Below are 14,757 nucleotides of genomic sequence, written 5' to 3' on the forward strand. Positions count from 1 at the left end.
CAGTGCAGTAATATCTAACAAGTAATATCTAGTAATTTCACAACATACCCAATACACACAGATTTAAGACGAGCAATGTCAGAGCGGCATAGACCAAGATACAGTTGGATAGAATAGAATACAGTATATACATATTTACATTTAAGTCATTTTACATTTAAGTCATTTAGCAGACGCTCTTATCCAGAGCGACTTACAAATTGGTGCATTCACCTTATGACATCCAGTGGAACAGTCACTTTACAATAGTGCATCTAAATCTTAAAGGGGGGGTGAGAGGGATTACTTATCCTATCCTAGGTATTCCTTAAAGAGGTGGGGTTTCAGGTGTCTCCGGAAGGTGGTGATTGACTCCGCTGTCCTGGCGTCGTGAGGGAGTTTGTTCCACCATTGGGGGGCCAGAGCAGCGAAGCGGGAGCTGAGCGGGAGCTCTACTTCCTCAGTGGTAGGGAGGCGAGCAGGCCAGAGGTGGATGAACGCAGTGCCCTTGTTTGGGTGTAGGGCCTGATCAGAGCCTGGAGGTACTGAGGTGCCGTTCCCCTCACAGCTCCGTAGGCAAGCACCATGGTCTTGTAGCGGATGCGAGCTTCAACTGGAAGCCAGTGGAGAGAACGGAGGAGCGGGGTGACGTGAGAGAACTTGGGAAGGTTGAACACCAGACGGGCTGCGGCGTTCTGGATGAGTTGAAGGGGTTTAATGGCACAGGCAGGGAGCCCAGCCAACAGCGAGTTGCAGTAATCCAGACGGGAGATGACAAGTGCCTGGATTAGGACCTGCGCCGCTTCCTGTGTGAGGCAGGAAAATATGTAAACATTATTGAAGTGACTAGTGTTCCATTTATTAAAGTAGCCAGTGGTTTCAAGTCTATGTATATAGTCAGCGGCCTATAATGTGCTAGTGATGGTTATTTAACAGTCTGTTGGCATTGAGATAGAAGTTGTTTTTCAGTCTCTCGGGTCCCAGCTTTGATGCACCTGTACTGACCTCGCCTTCTGGATGATAGTGGGGTGAACAGGCCACGGCTCAGGTAGTTGTTGTCTTTGATTATCTTTTTGTCCTTCCTTATACTCTAAGTGAATTTGTCCCAATACTTTTTTTTTGATCCCCTAAAATGGGGCGACTATGTTCAAAAAGTGCAGTAATTTCTAAGCGGTTCACCCCGATATGGATGAAAATATATCAAATGTGTCACTGTGCCAATACTTTTGTAGCTCACTGTACCTCCCCATCTCATATTCTAATCTATATCTATCAATAAAACTTCAATAATTTTTTTTTTTTTTTTTTTTTTTTTTTTTTTTACACATGCGTGCAGTGCACAGTGGGCATGGTGTTACATCTGGCTGGGGAGGCTGTTACCGCTCCAGCCTCCTCTTGCCCCATCATGACTCATTATCCTGAACCGAGTGAGAGACGTTTATCTGCTCGGGGGCCAGTAGACGTCAAGTCAACACACAAAGTGTCTGAAGAATGAACGCACGCAGCAGTGCATCCGCTACACAGCACAATCACAAACGCCTGTCTTACCCGGGACAGACATCCATTTCAAATGGACGCCGATGCTGGGTGTTGACAAGAAACCATACCAGTGCAGAGGTTAATGAGGACCACGGGCCCCAACACAGGTCCCAGTGTCAGGCAAAGAGGTCTGTCAATCTAATGAGCAGCGCAGAACCTAATGACCATAAGTGGAAAAACGTCATGCTCTCAGTTGGATTCTGATTCACAAAGCGCACAGATGCTTGCATAAATTTAACAAGCCACTTGAGGCCAAATTGAAATGTCAATGTTTTCAATCGTTCAGTGTTTTTTTTACTGCCCAAAAAAGGAAAAGGTTTAAAGCCTGACAGAAAGGATTTTGCCTTGTAATGAGGCAAACTGAAAAAAGGAGTCATGACTTTGCTGAAAATTCAAGCCAAAACTGTAGGAGCCTAGTTGTCAGTAAGTTAGAAAGTCTCTGTTCTTTATGAAAACTGAAAGTAGAGAATGATGATCATGACAGCCGGCAGGTCAGACAGAATGCCAACTATGGGAATACAACATGAAACAATCCCACACATCAGCTCCACATAAGACCGTGACATAGCCCATAGATGAAAATGAAACGTTCCATGTCACATTCTATTATACCCGAGCACAATGTTTAAAAAATGGGTCCTTCAGTTTTCTATTATTTTCCACATTATACAATGCCCCCGCAGACATACAGTGGTATCCCACTGTCGTACTGTTTAACTGTACGAACTGTATATAACTCAGAAATCAAACAATATGCCAGGAGCTATCTTTTATGGGACTTTTATGTCTATCTATCAGTGTGTGTGTCACAGAATTCTTCCTGGGAAGGAGAGGCGGACCAAAACGCAGCGTGGTTATTTTGATACATCTTTAATAAAGATGACAATAGAACAATATACAGAAACAAGAAACGTGAAAACAGCCCTATCTGGTGTAACAAACACAAAAACAGGAACAATCACCCACAAAACCCAACACCAAACAGGCTACCTAAATATGGTTCCCAATCAGAGACAATGACTAACGCCTGCCTCTGATTGAGAACCATATCAGGCCAAACACAGAAACAGACAAACTAGACACACAACATAGAATGCCCACTCAGATCACAACCTGACCAAACAAGACATAGAACATACAAAGCAAACTATGGTCAGGGTGTGACAGTACACCCCACCCCCCCCAAGGTGCAGACTCCGGCCGCAAAACCTGAACCTATTGGGGAGGGTCTGGGTGGGCATCTGTCCGCGGTGGCGGCTCTGGTGCTGGACGTGGCCCCCACTTCACCATAATCTTCGTCCACCCCATTGTCTGCTTCCGTGGCCTCCTAACCATGGCGACCCTTCTAAATTAACCCACTGGACTGAGGGGCAGCTCGGGACAGAGGGGCAGCTCCGTACTGGCTGACGACTCTGGCAGATCCTAACTAGTCTCCCAGTAACTGCCGCTGAATAAAATTCCAACAGCATAATGCTGCCACCACCATGCTTCACAGTAGGGATGTTGCCAGGTTTCCTGCAGGCATGACGCTTGGCATTCAGGCCAAATAGTTCAATCTTGGTTTCATCAGACCAGATAATCTTGTTTTTCATGGTCTGCGTCTTTAGGTGTCTTTTGGCAATCTCCAAGCCAGCTGTCATGTGCCTTTTACTGAGGAGTGGCTTCTGTCTTGCCCCTCTACCATAAAGGCCTGATTAGTTGAGTGCAGCAGAGAAGGTTCTTCCATATCCACAAAGGAACTCTGGAGCTCTGGAGTGACCATCAAAATCCTCGTCTGGTCTCTTCTCTGCACCTGGGTCCACCTCACCACGTCACAGAAGTAGCAGCAAATGTGTTGAATGATACGACGGTGGTAGGACTGATCACTGACGACAGTGAGGTAGCCTATAGTGAGGAGGTCAGAGACCCAACAACCTCTGCCTCAACGTCAGCAAGACAAAGGAGCTAATCGTGGACTACAGTAACGGAGGGGTGAGCACGCCCCCATCCACATTGATGGGGCTGTAGTGGAGCTTGGTGTCCACATCACTAAGGAATTAACATGGTCCACACACACCCACACAGTTGTGAAGAGGGCACGGCAATGTCTCTTCCCCCTCAAGATGCTGAAAAGATTTGGCATATGGGTCCTCAGATCCTCAAAAGTTCTACAGCTGCGCCATTAAAAGCATATTGACTGGCTGCATCACCTCTGAGTACGGCAACTGCAAGGCACCCAACCGTAAGGCGCTACAGAGGGTTGTGAGTATGGCACAGTACATCACTGCGGCCAAAGTCCCTGCCATCCAGGACCTCTATACCAGGCGGTGTCCAGCCACCCAAGTAATAGACTGTTTTCTCTTCTACTGCAATGCAAGCAGTGCCAGTGCACCAAGTGTGGAACCAATAGGACCCTGAACAGCTTCTACCCCCAAGCCATAAGACTGCTAAGCAAGACTGCTAAATAGCTAATCAAATGGCTACACTGAATACCTGCATTGACCCATTTTTGCATGAACTCTACCCACACTCAAACATACTTACACTGACACCCAAACACACACATACACACGTCCAGACACACATAACATGCACACATATGCATACTGACACCACACACACACACACACACACACACACACACACACACACACACACACACACACACACACACACACACACACACACACACACACACACACACACACACACACACACACACACACACACACACACACACACACACACACTTATACACACACTTTTTCATCACCACATACAGTACGCTTCTGCTACTGTCTATCTATCCTGTTGTCTAGTCACTTTACCCCTTCTATATGTACATAGCTACCTCAATTACCTCGTACCCCTGCACGTCGACTCAGTACTGGTACTCCCTGTATATAGCAGAGGTATGGACTCGAGTCACATGATTTGGAGTCGAGTCAGACTTGAGTCACAAATATGATGACTTTCAACTTGACTTTGACTTCAACACTAATGACTCGTGACTTAACTTGGACTTGAGCCTTTTGACTCGACCTGACTTGATACCCTCCCCAAGCCCAAATATTAAAAATGATACTATTAGAAAAGTGTGCAGCGCACAGATTACAGTTTGAATCGGACAGCAGCCAATCAAATTCCGTCAGCTGAGAAAACGTTGTGCGTGGCATGGTGGGTGAATTCAGATGGAGCCTTTGGAAAGATAATACCCCAAATGATTATTTTCAGATATAAAGACGACGCTGTTATCAACAAAAAAACGGGCAACTTGCAAAACATGCAGGAAGAAAATGACAGACGGAGGTGCAACAATTTACAACTTTGTTCGACATTGAAGCTGCACAAAGAAAGGTAAGTCGTGGCTAATACAGCCGACAACTGTACAATTTATAACTTTGCTAGTAGCATTTTGACTAATGTAACGTTAAATCAATGAGCCTCCACACAGTCAGTCAGTGCGGGAGCGTGATCATTGCACCCAAGATTAAGCTACAACTGGCTAGGCAGTTGGTAGCCTAAATCCTGCCTAATGTTACTGCTGTAACATTAGGTAAAACTGATTTAAGTTTCCCTGCATTAAAGTTCCAGGCTACTAGACGCGCCACCTCTGGCTGAGCGTTTTCTTGTTTGATTATGGTGGAATACAGCTCATTCAATGCTGTCTTAGTGCCAGCCTCAGTCTGTGGTGGTATGTAAACAGCTATGAAAAATACAGATGAAAACTCCCTAGGTAGATAGTGTGGTCTACAGCTTATCATGCGATACTCTACCACAGGCAAGCAATAGCTTGAGACTCCCTTAGATATCGTGCACCAGCTGTTATTTACAAAACGACATAGTCCGTCACCCCTTGTCTTACCAGACGCTACTGTTCTATCCTGCCGGTACAGCGTACAACCAGCCAGCTGTATGTTGATAGTGTCGTCGTTCAGCCACAACTCCGTGAAGCATAAGATATTACAGATTTGAATGTCCCGTTGATAGTTTAATCTTCTGCGTAGGTCATCGATTTTATTCTTCAAAAATTGCACGTTTGCAAGCAGAATGGAAGGAAGTAGGGGTTGTTTCGATCGCCTATAAATTCTCTTGGCACCTTTTTCTCCACCAATAACAGGTGAGGTTAGCATTTTGGGCTAGGGGGTATCATTTTTGTGCATCTAACTTTCTCACTCATCATTATTCACAATTAATTCAGGACTATCCATAATCATGGTAGCATCCACATTAATGTACAAGTGTTTAGAAACATATTATATTCTTATTTACATTAAAAGTGATTGCAAAATTACATGTATATCACGCTTCACTACTTCACAGGAGAGCCATTTGAACATAAACATAATGTTTTTATCAAAATGCGTTTTTTGAAAGAAATGTCTTCTGGAACATGTGAACTTTCATGTGCCTTAATAATAAACTTGTATGCAATCAGTAAATACAAATAAAATTGTTAAATTATGAAACTAGCTGGTTTAGCCATGGAAAAAGTCTGCAACCTTCCCATTAGCCATGATAGGCTGAGATGTGCATTTAGTTTCACAAGAATTTAAGCTATCAACTGATATAAGACACTTGTATGTACCTACATGTTTAATATCCATAATTTTTATGATTACAAATTTGAATTGCGCGCCCTCCAGTTTCACAGGAAGTTGTCCCGCTAGATAGGTAATGTTAGCTGCTTGCTAGCTAACATTACGTGAATGATCTACAGTTAAAGTAAGAAGTTTACATATATTTAGGTTAGAGTCATTAAAACTCATTTTTCAACCACTCCACAAATGTCTTGTTAACAAACTATAGATTTGGCAATTCGGTTAGGACATCTACTTTGTGCATGACAAGTACTTTTTCCAACAATTGTTAACAGACAGATTATTTCACTTATAATTCACTGTATCACAATTCCTGTGGGTCAGAATTTACATACACTAAATTGACTGTGACCTTAAACAGCTTGGAATAATCCAGAAAATGATGTCATGTCTTTAGCGGATTCTCATAGGCTAATTGACATAATTCTAGTCAACTGGAGGTGTACCTGTAAATGTATTTCAAGGCCTTACCTTCAAACTCAGTGCCTCTTTGCTTGACATCATGGGGAAATCAAAAGAAATCAGCCAAGACCTCAGAAAAAAATGTTTGACCTCCACAAATCTGGTTAATCTTTGGGAGCAATTTCCAAATTCCTGAAGGTACCACGTTCATCTGTACAAACAATAGTACACAAGTATAAACACCATGGGACCACACAGTCGCCATACCGCTCAGAAAGGAGACGCGTTCTGTCTCCTAGAGATGAACGTACTTTGGTGCGAAAAGTGCAAATCAATCCCAGAAAGGACACAACAAAGGACCCTGTGAAGATGCTGGAGGAAACAGGTACAAAAGTATCTATATCCACAGTAACACGAGTCCTATATTGACATAGCCTGAATGGCCGCTCAGCAAGGAAGAAGCCACTGCTCCAAAACTGCCATAAAAAAAGCCACACTACGGTTTGCAACTGCACATGGAGACATAGATCGTACTTTTTGGAGAAATGTCCTCTGATGAAACAACAATAGGACTGTTTGGTCATAATGACCATCGTTATGCTTGGACATCCGACTTCAACTGTATGTAGTAATATTATTTGTATCTCAGAGCCATTTGCATTGCTAGTTATAGCCTAATGTTAGCTAGCTAACATTGAACTTAGTTGGTTAGCTACCTGTTATGAGTTGGGATTATTATTCATTGTTTAGCTAGCTAGCTACATGGGAAAACAAAAGACTCCACTATGCAAGTAACTATTTTAATAGAATGTTTATGATGTCACTGCGACAACTGTCGATAGACGTTGTCGATAGACGTTGAATATGTGCTCTGGCTATCTACTCTGATTTTAGAGCAATTATGTTGTTACCAGCAGCACAGTTGGGAGTCACCAATGCTGTGGATAACATAAAAACAGCCTAACTAGCTCTGCTAGGGCGAATAAAATGGTCAGATTGAGCTGTTCCCTCATTTGTGTCTGGAAGTAGCTAGCAAGCTTGCCAAACTTATCCAGTTAGCTTGGGTGCTTGACTGCTGTTGTTAGGCGGAACAATCGGATAAACCCTACTCCTCGGCCAGAGCATCCAGTGAAATGACAATCTGACAACGCTCTGAGTTTATGAACGTTCAGGTTACACTCTGGCACTCCAGATTAAATTTACAAACACGCCCATAGTATAAACCAGCCTTTAGTTTTGAAATCTCTGTTTGTTTAGTACATAGCCTCACATGTGAATCCTTAAAAAGACGGATAGGACTAAAGCTTAAGAGTGTGTGAATGATTCTGAATGGGTGTAGACAAAGAAGAGCTCTCCAGTAGGTCACAAAACATTCAAGGGCCATTTTCTCAAAAGTGAGGTTACAAGTTTATGAAATTTCAAAGCAGAATTACTTTCCCATTGTTCCTCAACTGTAAAAAAAAATAATAATTTCAATTTCAAATGTTGCTACTTAAGACCGAATTGAGCCGATCGGTCACATTTGGCCCAATACTTTTGGTCCCCTAAAATGGTGGTACTATGTATATTATGTACATAAAGTTCTGTAATTTCTAAACGGTTCGCCCGATATACATGAACATACCCTCAAATTCAAGCTGGCAGTTCTGGACTGTCCCGTACAGTCCGGGACATGTGGTAACCCTACATACAGCGGCATTCAGAGCTTGCATAGGAGTTCCTACTAATGACCTGGTTAAGCTCTCCAGTGTTTACATCATTTCAGACTGGGGCTCATTTGAGCGTAATGAGCCTGTGGCAATGTTTACATCCCTCGGAGCAAAGACAGGAGTTCTCTAAGTCTGTCGTGTTTACTGAAGAAGTGCTGGAGGGCTACGGAGCAGACTTTTCAATTAATCACTGGTTGTTGAACTTGAATGTAAATTAACTGTTAAACTAACTCTACATATGACATGGCCCATGTGAAGCAAGGTCGGTTAGCTGTCGAGCTAATTTCAACATATGTAACATGGAGGCCAGCTAGCTCCAATATGTGGCATAAAGTTCAGAGCACATGACATGGGATGTTAGTTAGCTGATTAGTTAACTCCCATAAATGTGGCATGAAGACCAGTTAGCCATTTAACTAACCAGCACATGACATTAAAATATTGCTAATTCCAGGATGACATGGATGTATTTATCGTGGGCCAAACTGTTCTCAGAGATACTGGATGTTCTTAAGGTAATACAATGTTTCGAAATGCATCAAGGCAGTGGTGTTAAGATAATAGCAGTATACATTAGCTTCATCATTTCAGAGTTCCAATGTAAATTGAATGTAGGTTCCGATACGCAACTTCGTAATTGTAGACCATACTCATGTTTTCCTTTCCAGCATTGCAATGTCCGCAGTAAATGGAATCATCTTCAAAGCTTGCAAATATGTCAAATTGGACTATTATGACGCATGCACAGCTATGCTTACCTTGCAATTAATTAGTACCACATACCTGAACCGAACACATACTGTTCAGTAAAAATATTTTTACTGCATAATTTCTGCCCTTGTAATTCCTCAAGGTGACCTGTATGCACTATCCTTCTCTCCAATGCCAGCCTCTCTCCCATTCCTGACCCCCCCTGTGTGCTCACATCCTCAAAACGGAGGTTGAATAAGCAGTTCAATGGTCAAGCCAGCACGGTTGCTGATGATTCATTACTGTTGGAGTTGCAGCTAGGAGAAAAGGATAATGGGAAGAGATTTGGCTAAGAGTATCCTTTTGCAAGGGGGGAGACTCCGCAAACTGGAAATCTCAAATTCTAACACGCCCCCCCCTCCCAGAACCTAATCCAGCAGGGGCCCAAATTACGTGAGATTTGTTTTGGGTTAACCGACATTAGGCCCCCCTTGACAAGTTACATTTATTTCAAACTATTTCAAAATATGTCAAATGGGATACTATTGTTTTATACTTTAATTGAAGTGGTTCTATGTCTTCCAATGGCTCATGGAGTTTTTTTAAAAGGAGACAAGTTTTGGGAAGTTGTTAGTTATAAAAACAAATGAAAAATGCATTTTATGGTATTGGGTGTCATAAACAAAAAGATGAGCTAACTGGAGTAATGACCCTGCTAGGACAAGCACTGGCAAGGGGAAATTTGATGTTGCTTAGTGCAGAAGAAGATGTAAAATGAATAAATCATTTTGAATATAAAAAGCATTGTTATTTTCATGGGGCAGGACTCGCGGACTCGTCAATCTTATCACAGGCCAAAATATAAACTGAACCATTACTTTGTGTCACAATCGTCGTATGGAGTAGACCAAAGCGCAGCGTGAATCCATTCTCTTATTAAATGACGAAAAAACATAAAGAACACTTAAACAAAAAACAACAAACCGCTATGACAATGCGTGCAGCCACAGGCAACTACACATAGACAATAACCCACGAACAACAATAGAAAACAGGCTACCTAAATATGGTTCCCAATCAGAGACAACGACAAACACCTGCCTCTGATTGAGAACCATATCAGGCCAAAACACATAGAAACAGACTAACTAGACATTCAACATAGAATGCCCACTCATATCACACCCTGACCAAACAAAACATAGAAACAAACAACGCAAATAATGGTCAGAGTGTGACACTTTGACAGTAACTGTGGCACAGTGTTAATTACTGGAGATTCACTAAAGATCTCTTCACTGATATCATCAATAACTAATTTGAATGTCATAAGGAATATTAAAGTATAGTATCAAGACCATTAACTCCACTACATCAGTGGCGATTTTAGCATGTAAATCTTGGTGGGCAAAAAATGTTTTGATGCATGCCAGCAAAGCCACTACACAACACAAATTAATTGCACTATAACAGTGACAAACGGTGCCCACAAACTGTTAGGACCTACATAAAGCTGTCCCAACAGCAGAGCTTTCTTTTCAGCACCATGGAGCGAATCCTTACCACTGCTACACCTGGCTATCAGCAGAGCCTTGTCTGGCAGTGAAACAGTTCATTCAGTCACATTTACGGCCTTTAAAAAAATATATGGCTGATATGGCTGACTTGCATAATTAAACAAATATGTTTTTTTACTGACAATTGATATGTACAAACTATGGCATAAGGGGACGACGAGCGGATAAGAGACAATCCGTAAAGTTCAACCTGATACAACAAAGGTGGATAAACTAAACATCCAAAAGTTACATAGACAGGGATGCAGCAAGCTGGGCTAAAAAGTCAAAGCTTTGACAAAGCCCAGGACATTTCAGCTCCCTGAACTGAATTATGCAGGTAGAAATGTGCAATATTTACTTTGTCCAAAAGAATGGCAATGTCCCAATGAACACAAGACCTATGGAATGACTTATTTTCTGAATACAGAATGCCACAGCCATGAACTAACAACAGCCATGAACTACAGTGGCAAAATACAGTAGCAAACCACATGTCTGCTTCAAACCTCTTACAAGATGGGAAGATGTCACATTTTGCATTTACAAAAAATATGTCACATTTTGCATCTACCCGAAAACCCTTGAAAGTAAATCTAATTGAAAACATGAGACATTTTCCTTTTCATTTCAGAACATCCAACCGCAGAACCTTGACAATTACTTGCGCTGGAGAGGTTTTGGCACGGGCTTTTGTCTGTGCGTATCAGGGCCAAATGGAGTTAGCACACAGCCAAGACCTGATCATCAACTCCATGTTAACATCACTTTCAGGTCCACATTTGCCAAGTTACATTAAATACCCTTTCAGTGGCAGAACAATCCAAAGGGTACCTGAGTAGCTCAGGTGTTGGCCATGGTCTGCATTTGGCTGTATTGCTGCATCAATTCCATTTCAATTCATACAGATGTAGGGTCTTAATTTACGTAACTTTTTTATTGCTGAGAATTTGTCTGCACAGCATGAAATGCAAACTTGTAGTGTTTTCAAGGTTTCAAAAGGCTTCTAAAGTTTGTAATTTACACTTTAAAATGTCAGACTTGATTTGCCCTGACGAAAAATGTATCAACCCCTGCAAAAAATGTCCATTAATTATAATCCACATAATTCACATTTCCTGTTGCTGCAGGATTATTTTCCTGCTGTAGCAAACTGGCTCAAATTAAGATTCTACATTTGTAGACAATCAGGACATTGAACAGTAATCGCTAAGAAACAACACTGAAGTCATTGAACATTGTCAATTGTCAAGTCATTGAACATTGAAAATGGAGCTGCGCATGTTATCACTCAGATCCAGGAGAGGTGCAATAATGCACAACTCTTTGTGACCATCCTTGAACTCCTGAGCGAACTCTCTTGAGAGATTCTGAACAGCATCTTGATGGTGACAACACGAAGCACTGCATATTTTCCCAAACACGGAGTTGCATGACCTATTCTACGCTGCCACTGTCTTCACATCATTGTCAATGCGCTCCACTACAAACAGATTACGATGACATTCGAGGTACTACAACACCTCAAGCCTTATTTTTGGCTGGAGGATGAAAAGAAAGCATCTATTTGCAAAAGAATATCTGGTGATTAAGCTTGGGCACCCCTTTGGCAAAACAGGGCAATAGGTTCCAGGCGCATTCACACCACGTTGGCAGGATGGCAATTTTTTTCGGAGTTTCTCCACACTGTCTGCCGCCAAGACTGAATTCCAGGGGATGATTACTGCACAAATAATCCACATCACCGAGCTGCATCCTGGAGCTCAGTGGGTAACAGGGGAGAGGGAAAGAAGAGCAGGAGAACTAGAGCTAGAGAGATAAAGAGCAGACAGAGAGGAGGAGGCGGAACAAGAAAAAGGGAGGAAGACGAGGAAGACGAGGAAGATAGACTTGAGAGAAACAGAAAGAGGTGGAGAGAGAGTAGGAAGGAAAGAAAGAGAGACAGATAACTGGGGAGAGTGGGGGAAAAGGAAGAGAACAGATAGGTTTAGGAACTTTTCAATAACCGTATAACCAGACAGCCAAGGCCCAGATTTCAGGAGACTATAACAGTCTTCAGCCCAGGGGGAAGCTAATTTTTGCAGACAGAATATTTAATGCATTCCTTTTGCAGCAAAAGCAATTGTAGACTTCCATATCGTTGGAAATCACCATCAGTTGCTGAAGGAGCAAATTCTCCAAACAGAAACTACATAATGAATTGTGGGATACGTTATTGCTCAAATGTAGCCATTTCATGTAGACTGGGACCATCCGATGGCATTGAGGAGCTTACCACATCAGTCACCGGCTTCATTAATATTAGTGCATCGATGACGTTGTCCCCACAGTGACCATATGTACATGTCCCAACTAGAAGCCATGGATTACATGCAACATTCGCACTGAGCTAAAGGCTAAAGCTGCGACTTTTAAGGAGCTTGATACTAATACGGACACTTACAAGTAATTCTGCCACAACCTCAATCAAAAGAGGGCATCCTCAGGATGCTGAAAATATTTGTCATGGGCCCTCAGATCCTCAAAAAGTTATACAGCTGCACAATTGAGAGCATCTTGACTGGCTTCATCACCGCTTGTTATGGCAACTGCTTGGCATCCGACGGCAAGGCGCTACAGAACATAATGGGTGCAGCTCAGTACATCACTGGGACGAGTTCCCTGCCATCCAGGACCTCTATACCAGGCGGTGTCAGAGGAATGCCCTAAAAATTGTCAAAGACTCCAGCCACCCATATACTGCTCTCTCTGCTACTGCACGGTAAGTGGTACTGATGTACCAAGTCATCACATACACTGCTGCTACTGTTTATCTGTCCTGTTGACTAGTCAATTTATTCCTAGTTATATGCACATTTCTACCTCAATTACCTCCTACCCCTGCACATCAACTCGGTAATGGTACCCCGTGTATACAGCCAAGTTATCATTACTTTTTACATGACTTCAATTCTTCCGTGTAAATACTTTTCTATTATTTCTCCCCAAAAATATTTCTCCATTGTTTGGAAGTAAGCATTTTACGGTTAGTCTAAACCTGTTATGTACGAAGCATGTGACCGATAACATTTGATTTGATTTGATCCTCACGTCCAGTGTTGACTGAAGTCATTTAGGGTGCATGGACATGACCCCTCCATATTGAGTTCTCGTTCAATTTGAATTTGAACGAGAATACGAAGTCCCTTGACAGTCCCGTGGCCCTTGCCAAATGACAATAAAACAGGGAAATCGATGGCTGCGGACTATGGATTCGGGAAGCACAGAGAAATAGAGACTACCCTAATGTGCTCTGTCAGTCCAAACCATTTAACAGTTTCACTTCTCGCCAGTCACTCGTTGCACTTTGAATGACAAAACATAATGATGACTTGCAAGTTCCTGAACAAAGGGCAGGCTCCTACAGCGACCGACAAAAAGGGGGATTACCAACCTAACATCAAAGTGCTCATGTTCAGGCATTTAGCTTGTCATTCTTTTGCTCCCTCATAGTTGAAACGGTCTAATTAGCGATCCATCGCCTGCACCTGCCACTCACTCACCCCTCCTTAATCCTCAGTCCCAGAGGATCCACTTTCAACTACTGTCACTCCGGCGTCCATATCTTGTGAGAGGTGTCGACCGACCGGCGTATCAGCTAGCTGTGATGTTGCCATGATGAGAAAATATCAAAATGATACATCTGCTCCACACCTGTCTCCACTATCACTGAAATGACATATCGATTGCATCTTTAAGGAAATAAATTCTGAGCCGAAACTCATTTGAACTATAGCATGGTGCCAATCAGGACCTTCAACCAAGTTTGATGTTGTTTTGTTTTTGGTAGGCTACCATACCGGTTGTACGATATCAATAAATACCTAGCTATATGCATTTATACTACACTAATATCTGTTGAAAAAGATCAAGACATTGCTATGTAGAAATTACCAATCTTTCAACATGCATATAACACATTTATAGCCTAAGGTCAGGCTGTGCATCACTGTGATTAGTAGATGCAGTACCAGCAGCTGTGTAGCCTTGTCGTTTCAATCAGCATCATCATCATCATTGCCATCTTCATCAACATTGAAATTGCTGTGGCGGCTAGAGTAGTCCGAGCTCACAGTCACCAAATTCCAAATTAAATACATTAATGTGCATTGTGAACAATGTTTCGTTTTGTCTAGAACGGAGCTCCAAACTGCTCCCCCCTCCATCATTCACACAACTGATACTGCAAGAGGGAGGCAGCAACTGCCTGAGCTTAGGAATTGAACCCCGATAACGAATGATCAGGCTATTTGTGCACCCGAT

This window comes from Oncorhynchus gorbuscha, linkage group LG22, assembly GCF_021184085.1.
Source record: "Oncorhynchus gorbuscha isolate QuinsamMale2020 ecotype Even-year linkage group LG22, OgorEven_v1.0, whole genome shotgun sequence".
Lineage (NCBI taxonomy): Eukaryota > Metazoa > Chordata > Actinopteri > Salmoniformes > Salmonidae > Oncorhynchus > Oncorhynchus gorbuscha.